The sequence below is a fragment of the Chiloscyllium punctatum genome, unplaced genomic scaffold, assembly GCF_047496795.1.
Source record: "Chiloscyllium punctatum isolate Juve2018m unplaced genomic scaffold, sChiPun1.3 scaffold_1813, whole genome shotgun sequence".
NCBI lineage: Eukaryota > Metazoa > Chordata > Chondrichthyes > Orectolobiformes > Hemiscylliidae > Chiloscyllium > Chiloscyllium punctatum.
Window position 1 is genome coordinate 1 of NW_027311546.1, and position 10,000 is coordinate 10,000.

At 46.7% G+C, this 10,000-nt stretch overlaps 1 long non-coding RNA gene across 1 annotated transcript; it reads left to right on the forward strand.

The window, feature by feature from the left end:
* Window positions 1-439: 439 nt before the first annotated feature.
* Window positions 440-6,947, forward strand: LOC140475573 (uncharacterized). Its single transcript, XR_011960089.1, has 2 exons — window positions 440-574; window positions 6,327-6,947. It is a non-coding gene; the product is annotated as an uncharacterized lncRNA (long non-coding RNA).
* The last annotated feature ends 3,053 nt before the right edge of the window (window positions 6,948-10,000 follow it).

A 10,000-nucleotide genomic window follows, 5' to 3' on the forward strand; every position in this document is an offset into this window, starting at 1 on the left:
GAAGGGGGGGGAGAGAAGGGGGGGGAGAGACGGGGGGAAAGGTGGGAGGGAGACGGGGGTGAATTAGGGGGAGGGGGGGGGGAGGTCCTGCCGCGGAGGGGCGTCTTCATGCCCAAAGGATCGGGGTGAGGCCGCTTTAATCGCTGCCAATTTGAAGCAGGATCTCAGCAGCGGAATATAATCAAACACGGGGTCAGTGAGAACATCGGAGCAGGAGCGGCCCCCCCCGGCCCCCGGCCCCCGGCCCCCGGCCCACCCCGGTCACCCCGCCCCCCCCCACCCCGGTCAGCGCGGCCCCCCCCCCCCGGTCACCCCGGTCACCCCGGTCACCCCGGCCCCCAGCCCCCAGCCCCCAGCCCCAGGCCTCCGCCCCCCGCCCGGGAACAGCACAACTTACCTCAACCCACCGTCTCCTCCTCAACCAGGCCTCAGTCTCGTGGGCGCGCCTCCACCAAGTCCCACTCCCGTGAACGCGCTTCGGTCGGTCTCGGGAACGCGCCTTACCAGGCTCGGTCTCGGGAGCGCGCAACGCCTCCGGCCTGATCTCGTTGTGGAACGAGGACCTCGGCTCATTGTGAGTGATGTTTTCAATTATTGGGTGTTAAATGGAAATCTTGTAATTTTAAATAAATGTGTTGGATTATAAATCTATACCGAGTGACTTCTCACTCGTGTTGATTCACCGAATTGAATGTTAGAGCTGGCTTCAGTGCCAAATGGTGTGATCATCTTCCTACTTCTTATGGTGTTAATGTCATACCAATTCCCCACATCCCCGCAGACCATTTCTGATTGATGTGATTTGTTATCACATGTACCTTTGTGAGACCCAAAACAGCCATGTGGACGCTCATCAGCTGCGGCAAGCCTCAACAACAACTGGATATAAAATGAGGTAGAACCAGATAGCAGACAAAGCCCCAATGCTTCCCGTCCTCCATTCAAGTAGAATGACTGCAGCGCGGTGTCACCTGCTCAGATAGCCCTAGACACAACTGCCCCTCCATCAATGCTGCAGATTGATCTTCCTCGGTGTCAGCCCAAGCCCGGACGGAGACCCTGGCTGTGCACTAATGTGGACCAGCTGGCAGAGGTATTCAACCTCTCCTCCGACAAGCCTCAATTTCCCCACCTGCTTCAGGAAGACCACCATCATCCTAGTATCTGAGAAAGCACAGGTATTTTTGGTATAGAGCAATGGTTGCATTACTGTGTAACCTCGCGCTATAGAAAACCACACCATGGAAAATCGCCACACAAAATCATACTGTAGAATATCACTATAAAAACATCACTATACGTGTGCAGTAGAAAGTTTGCACTATCCAAACAATGTCCACTATTCGTCAATCCCATTATAACCAATTAGTGTTGATGAAGCACACATTATACTAGAAATACCTGCACGTACAATGTGCCCTAATGACTACTGTCGTGTGGCTCTGACCTCCACAATTATGAAGTGCTTCGAGAGGTTGGTCCTGGCCCACATCAACTCTAATCTCACAATTTTGCCTTGAACCCCTGTAATTTGCCTACTGATGTAACAGGTCCACAGCAAACATCATTTCCCTCACCCTGCACACATCCCCAAAATATCTGGACAACAAAGACACCTACATCAGACTTCTGCTCATCAACTACAGCTCTGCCTTCACTGAAGATAGAATTCTGCACTATAACACTCAATACTAGAGTTTCCCAAGAATGCATTTTTAGTTCCCTACTGTACTCCCTGTACACCCACAACTTTGTTGCCACATTCCTGAAGAATGCCATCTACGAGTTTGCTGACATCACCACGATGGTAGGCCAAATATCAAACATCGAGTCCGAATACAGAAAGGAGATGAAGGACTTGGCGACGTGGTGCAATGACAACAACGTCTCTGTCAATGTTGGCAAAACCAAAGAACTGATCATTGACTTCAGAAAGAAAGGAGGAGAACACACCCCCATCAGCATCAACAGAGCAGAAGTTGAGAGGGTTGAGAGCATAAAGTTCCTGGGAGTAACGATAACTGTTAACCTGTCCTGGACTTACCATGTAAATGCAATGATCAAGAAGCACAATAATGCCTCTTCTTCCTCAGGTGGCTGAGGAAAATTGGCATGTTTATAAGGACCCTCACCAACTTTTACAGATGCATCATAGAAAGCATACTGGCCGGATGCATAACAGCCTGTATAGCAACTGCTCTGCCTATGACCGTAAGAAACTACAGAAGATTGTGTACACAGCCCAGACCATCACAGAAGCCAACCTCATATCTGTGGACTCCATTTACATGTCTCGTTGCCATGGAAAGGCTGCTAACATCATCAAAAACCCATCCCACCCCAGCAATGCTCGCCTGCAACCTCTTTTGTCAGCTTGAACACATACACCAACAGGTTCATGAATAGCTTCTTCCCTGCTGTTTCTAGACTGATGAATGGACTCTCTAACTTCAAATTATGTTGATCTTGTTCATGCTGATCTTGCCCAGTGCATGTCCTGTGTGGCGTAACCTGCATGCCTCACTCTGTCCAAGTTTTTTTCAGCCTATAATCTGTATGTCCTTGCTTACTATGATCTGCCTGTACTGTTTGCAAAGTTTTTCTGTATAAATAATCACCCACTGGCCCTGCTGAATGCCTCTATTGAACCTGCCTCTAGCACATTTCCAGGCACTGCATTCCATACTGTAAATAAAAGGGAAAGTCTGCACAGAGAGGATGGTGATGGTTTAACCTCAGACCTGGCACGTTCCCCAAACCTGCACCACGACAGTCACCCAAACTATCTTCCACTTCATCACTGGTCGTTCCCCTGAAAAACAAATATACCGTTTTGGATACTGTTGAGGGGCGGGGACTTACCAGAGGTATGCAGTGAGGTGCAGGTCTGTGGCACAGAGCCTGTCCCTGTTGCACAGAAGGGAAGGACGGAAAGGAAGAGAGTGTTAGTCATTGGGGACTCAGCAATTAGAGGGTCAGATAGAAGTTTTCTTGGGAACGAACGAGACTCGTGGTTGGTGTGTTGCCTGCGAGGTGCTGGGGTCCGTGATGTCTCAGACTGTGTCTTTGGGGTCGTGAAGGGAAAGGGTGACCAGCCCCAAGTCGTGGTTCACATAGGTACCAACGACATAGATAGAAAGACGGATAGAGATGTAAGGCAGGATTTCAGGGCACTAGCGTGGAAACTGAGAGCTAAACAAACACTTGTTATCTCTGGTTTGTTACCCGTGCCACGTGATAGTGAGGCAAGGAATAGAGAGAGATATCAACTGAACGCTTAGATAATTGGTGGGCGGCACGGTGGCACAGTGGTTAGCACTGCTGCCTCACAGCGCCTGAGACCCGGGTTCAATTCCCGCCTCAGGCGACTGACTGTGTGGAGTTTGCACGTTCTCCCCGTGTCTGCGTGGGTTTCCTCCGGGTGCTCCGGTTTCCTCCCACAGTCCAAAGATGTGCAGGTCAGGTGAATTGGCCATGCTAAATTGCCCATAGTGTTAGGTAAGGGGTAAATGTAAATGTAGATGTAGGGGTATGGGTGGGTTACGCTTCGGCGGGGCGGTGTGGACTTGTTGGGCCGAAGGGCCTGTTTCCACACTGTAAGTAATCTAATCTAATCTAATAATTGAGGCTCATTCTGGGGAAGGTGGGACCTCTACAAACAGGATGGTCTTCATTTGAACCAGAGGGGTACTAATATCCTGGGAGGGAAATTTGCTAGTGTTATTTGGGTGGGTTTAAACGAACTCAGCTGGGGGATAGGAACCTATGTTGTAGTTCCAGTGCACAGGAGGATAAGAATAGGGAGAACATGTACAGGATTACACAGTCACAGGAGTGTGCTGGCAGATGGCAAACTGGTTTGAAGTGTATCTACTTCAACGCCAGGAGTATCCAGAATAAGGTAGGTGAACTTGCAGCATGGATAGGTACCTAGGACTTTGATGTTGTGGCCATTTTGGAGACATGGATAGAGCAAGGTCAGGAATGGATGTTGCAGATTCCAGGATTGAGATCTTTCATAAAGATCAGGAAAGGTGGTAAAAGAGGGGGAGGTTTGGCTTTGTTAGTCAAGAATGGTATAACAGTGGCAGGAAGAACTTTTGATGAGGACTTGTTTATTGAGATGTTATGGGCCAAGGTTAGAAACAGGCCAGAAGTATCTGAAATAAGGTAGGTGAGCTTGCAGCATGGATAGGTATCCGGGACTTCGATGTTGTGGCCATTTCGGAGACAATGATAGAGCAGGGTGAGGAATGGATGTTGCAGGTTCCAGGGTTTTGATCTTTCAGTAAGAACAGGCAGTGTGGTAAAAGAGGGGGAGGTATAGCCTTGTTAATCAACTGAAAGACCTTTTGATGAGGATTCGTCTCCTGACGTAGATTAGGTCACACTGCTGGGATTTTTTCCTGACCTCTGCAGAGTTCCAAGGAGGTGGAGGAGGGGATTGGCAAAATGATTCGGGATAGAAGTGAAAGGAACAGGGTGGTCATTATGGGGCATTTTAACTTCCCCAATATTGACTGGAAATGCTATAACTCTAGTACACTGGATAGATCAGTTTTTGTCCAATGGGTGCTGGAGGGTTTCCTGACACAATATGTCAAAGGGCCAACAAGAGGGAAGGCCACACTGGATCTGATGCTTGGTAATGAACCAGGCCAGGTGTTTGATTTAGTGGTAGGTGAGCATTTTGGAGGAGTGACCATATTCAGTTACGTTTAGTTTAGCAATGGAATGGGATAGGTACATGCCACAGAGTAAGAATTATCGATGAGACGAGGGCAATTATAGTGCGATTGGGCAAGACTTAGGATACATAGAATGGGGTAGCAAAATGCAGGGGATGGGGACAATTGAAATGTGGAACTGGTTTAAGGAACAGGCATTGCGTGTCCTTGATAGCAATGTCCCTGTCAGGCAGGGAGGAAGTGATAAGGAACCGTGGTTTTCTACAGACATTGCATCTCTTGTTAAGCGGAAGAAGGAGGCTAATGTGACGATGAAACGAGATGGTTCAGATGAGGCGATGGAGAGTCACAGAATAGCTGGGAAAGATTTAAAGAGAGAGTTAAGAAGAGCAAAGAGAGGACATGAGCAGTCTTTAGCAGGTAGAATAAAGGAGAACCCTAAAGCTTTCAGTAGGTATTCTATAGGAATAAAAGGATGACGAGGGTAGGAATAGGGTCAGTCAAAGGTGGAAGTGGGAAGTTGTGTGTGGACCCTGTGGAGATCAGAGAGGTGCTAAACGAATATTTATCATCTGTTTTCATTCAGGAAAAGGAGAATATTGTAGAGGAGAAGAATGAGATACGAGATATTAGACTAGAAAGGATTGAGGTTCGTAAGGAAGAGGTGTTATCAATCTGGAAGAAGTGAAAGTAGACAAGTCTCCTGGCTGGGTGGGATTTAGCCAAGGATTCTCTGGGAAGCTAGGAAGGAAATAGCAGAGCCTTTAGCTTTGATCTTTGAGTCGTCATTGTCTACAGGTTTTGTACCAGAGGACTGGACGATTGCAAAAGTTGTGCCCTTGTTCGAGAAGGGCAGTAGAGATAACTCAGGTAATTATAGACCAGTGAGCCTTATGTCTGTTGTAGGAAAAGTTTTGGAAACTATTACTACAGATAGGATTTATAATCATCGAGCAAGCAATAATTTGATTGCAGATAGTCAACATGGTTTCATCAAGGGCAGGTCATGTCTCACAAACCTCATTGATGTTTTTGAGAAGGTGACCAAGCATGTGGATGAGGGTAGGGCAGTTGACGTGGTGTACATGGACTTCACTTAAGCCTTTGATAAGGTCCCCCATGCTAGGCTGTTAGAGAAAATGCAGAGGCATGGGATTGATGGAGATTTAGCAATTTGGATTAGAAACTGGCTTTCTGTAAGAAGGCAGCTAGTGATGGTTGATGGAAAATATTCAGCCTGGAGTCCGGTTACTAGTGGTGTGCCATAAGGATTTGTTTTGGGACCACTGCCGTTTGTAATTTTTATAAATGACTTAAATATAGGCATAGGTGAATAGGTTAGTAAGTTTGCAGATGACACTAAAGTCAGTGGAGTGGTGGACAGTGCGGAAGAATGTTGCAGGTTGCAGGGGGACTTGGATAAACTGCAGAATTGGGCTGAGAAGAGGTAAATGGAGCTAAATGTGAGGTGATTCACTTTGGGAAGAATAACAGGAAGGCAGAATACTGGGTCAATAGAAAGATTGTTGGTAGTGTGGATGTGCAGAGGGATCTCGGTGTCCATAGATCCCTGAATATTGCCACCCAGGTTGATAGTGCTGTTAAGAAGGCATACGATGTGTTATGTTTTATTGGCAGAGGGATTGAGTTCTGGAACATCTCTGGGACACCCGCACCAATCAACCACCCCGCCCCATGGCCCAACATTTCAACTCCCCCTCCCACTCTGCCGAGGACATGGAGGTCCTGGGCCTCCTTCACCGCTGCTCCCTCACCACCAGACGCCTGGAGGAAGAACGCCTCATCTTCCGCCTTGGAACACTTCAACCCCAGGGCATCAATGTGGACTTCAACAGTTTCCTCATTTCCCCTTCCCCCACCTCACCCTAGCTCTAAACTTCCAGCTCAGCACTGTCCCCATGACTTGTCTGGACTTGCCCTACCTGCCTATCTCCTTTTCCACCTATCCACTCCACCCCCTCCTCCTTGACCTATCACCTTCATCTCCTCCCCCACTCACCCATTGTACTCCATGCTACTTTCTCCCCACCCCCACCCTCCTCTAGCTTATCTCTCCACGCTTCAGGCTCACTGCCTTTATTCCTGATGCAGGGCTTTTGCCCGAAACGTTGATTTTGAAGTTACTTGGATGCTGCCTGAACTGCTGTGCTCTTCCAGCACCACTAATCCAGAATGTGGTTTCCAGCATCTGCAGTCATTGTTTTTACCTCGTTGAAATAAATGCAGTTTAATTTATCAGTCCTACCTTGTTCTCTGCTTTGTTCCTGTCTGCCCTGACTATTTGACTCACTTCTTTTCTCAACTGTACCAGACTCAGATTGATCTCTTTCCTCACTATCTCCCTGGGTCCCAACCCCCGTCCTTATTAGTTTAAATCCTTCTGAGCAGCTCTAGCAAATCCTCTATGCTGTGTGGTACTCTGGTCAACAGCAAACTTACTGATCAAACCAACAATGCCCTCTTCCAGATGATTTATGTATATCACAAACAACAGTGGCCCCAGCACTGATCCCACTGGTCACCTTCCTCCATTTCGAAAAACTCCCTTCGACTACTACTCTCTGTCTCCTGTTGCTCAACCAGTTGTTTATCCACCTAGCTAGAACACCCTGCACACCATGTGACTTCATTTCTTCTATTAGTTTACCATGGAGAACCTGATCAAATGCCTTACTAAAGTTCATGTATGTGACATCTACAGCTCTTTCTTCATCTATCAAATTGATCACTTCCTCGAAGAACTCTATTAAGTTGATAAGGCACGATCTACCTTGCACAAAAGCACATTGCCTATCACTGATAAGCCCATTCTTTCCAAATATAAATAGATTTTATCCCTCAGTACCTTCTCCAGCAACTTTCCCACCACTGATGTCAGGTTCACTGGTCAGTAGTTACCCAGGATATATCTATTGCCCTTCTTGTACAAGAGGACAATATTAGCAATCCTCCAGTCCCCTGGCACTTCACCTGTGTTTAAGAATACTACAAAGATATCTGTCAGGGCCCCAGCTATTTCCTCTCTCACCTCCCTCAGCAACCTGCGATAGGTCCTATCCGGTCCTGGGGATTTGTCCACCTTAATATCCTTTAGCCTACCCAACACATCTTCCCTCCTTCTGTCAACATGATCCAGAATAAATAAACTTCTATCTCTAATCTCAACATTCATTATGTCCCTCTCCTCAGTGAACACTGATACAAAGTAATCAATGAGAATCTCACCCATTTTCTCAAGTTCAACACACAACCTTCCTTCCTTATCCTTTAGTGGACCATCCCTTTCTCAAAGCAGTATGCTTAAGAGGGAAATCAGGAGGACAAAAAGGGGACATGAGATAGCTTTGGCAAATAGGGTTAAGGAGAATCCAAAGGGTTTTTACAAATACATTAAGGACAAAAGGGTAACTAAAGAGTGAATAGACCCCCTCAAAGCTCAGCAGGACAGCCTTTGTGTGGAGCCATAGGAGATGGGGGAGATACTAAATGAATATTTTCCATCAGTGTTTACTGTGGAGAAGTACATGGAAGATATGGAAGGTGGGGAAATAGATGGTGACATCTTGAAGAATGTTCATATTACAGAGGAGAAAGTGCTAGATGTCTTGAAACGCATAAAGGGTGATAAATCCCCAGGACCTGATCGGGTGTATCTTAGAACTCTGTGGGAACGTAGGGAAGTGATTGCTGGGTCCCTTGCTGAGATATTTGCCTATTCAATAGTCACAGGTGAGGTGGCAGAAGACTGGAGGTTGGCTAACGTGGTGCCACTATTTAAGACAAGTGGTACGGACATGTCAAGGAACTATAGACCAGTGAGCCTGACGTCGGTGGTGCGCAAGTTGTTGGAATCCTGAGGGACAGGATTTACACATATTTGGAAAGGCAAGGACTGATTAGGAATATTCAACGTGGCTCTGTGCATGGGAAATCATGTCTCACAAACTTGATTGAGTTTTTTGAAGAAGTAACAAAGAAGATTGATGAGGGCAGAGCAGTAGATGTGATCTATATGGACTTCAGTGAGGTGTTTGACAAGGTTCCCCATGGGAGACTGGTTAGCAAGGTTAGATCTCATGGAATACAGGGAGAACTAGCCATTTGGATGCAGATATGTTCAAAGGTAAAAGACAGAGGGTGGTGAGGGAGAGTTGTTTTTCAGACTGGAGGCCTGTGACCAGTGGAGTGCCACAAGGATCGATGCTGGGTCCACTACTTTTCATCATTTATATAAATGATTTGGATATGAACATAGGAGGTATAGTTAGTAAGTTTGCAGATGACACCAAAATTGGAGTTGCAGTGGACAGCAAAGAAGGTTACCTCAGATTGCAACGGAGTCTTGATCAGATGGGCCAATGGGCTGAGGAGTGGCAGATGGAGTTTAATTCAGATAAATGCGAGGCGCTGCATTTTGGGAAAGCAAATCTTAGCAGGACTTATACACTTAATAGTAAAGTTCTAGGGAGTGTTGCTGAACCAAGAGACCTTGGAGTGCAAGTTCATAGCTCCTTGAAAGTGGAGCCACAGGTAGATAGGATAGTGAAGAAGGCATTTGGTATGCTCTCCTTTATTGGTCAGAGCATTGAGTATAGAAGTTGGGAGATCATGTTGCGGTTGTACAGGATGTTGGTTTGGCCACTTTTGGAATATTGAGTGCAATTCTGGTTTCCTTCCTATCAGAAGGATGTTGTGAAACTTGAAAGGGTTTAGAAAAGATTTACAAGGATGTTGCTGGGTTGGAGGATTTGAACTATAGGGAGAGGGTGGGGCTGTCTTCCCTGGAGCGTCGAAGGCTGAGGGGTGAGATCATAGAGGCTTATAAAATCATGATGGGCATGGATCGGATAAATAAATAGACAAAGTCTTTTCCCTTGGGTGGGGGAGTCCAGAACTAGAGGGCATAGGTTCAGGGTGAGGGGAAAGATATAAAAGGGACCTAAGAGGCAACTTTTTCACGCAGAGGGTGGTGCGTGTATGGAATGAGCTCCCAAAGGAAGTGGTGGAGGCTGGTTTAATTGCAACATTTAAAAGGCATCTGGATGGGTATGTGAATAGGAAGGGTTTAGAGGGATATGGGCCAAGTGCTGGCAAATGGGACTCAATTAGGTTGGGATATCAGTTCGACATGGACGAGTTGGACCAAAGGGTCTGTTTCCATGCTGTACATCTCTCTGACTCTCTGACTTTAAATCAACAGTGAATTCTGAGGTAATGCACTTTGGTAGATAGAACATTGAAAGACAATTAAAATAGGGGTGGAATTATAAAGGGAGTGCAGGAGCAGAGGG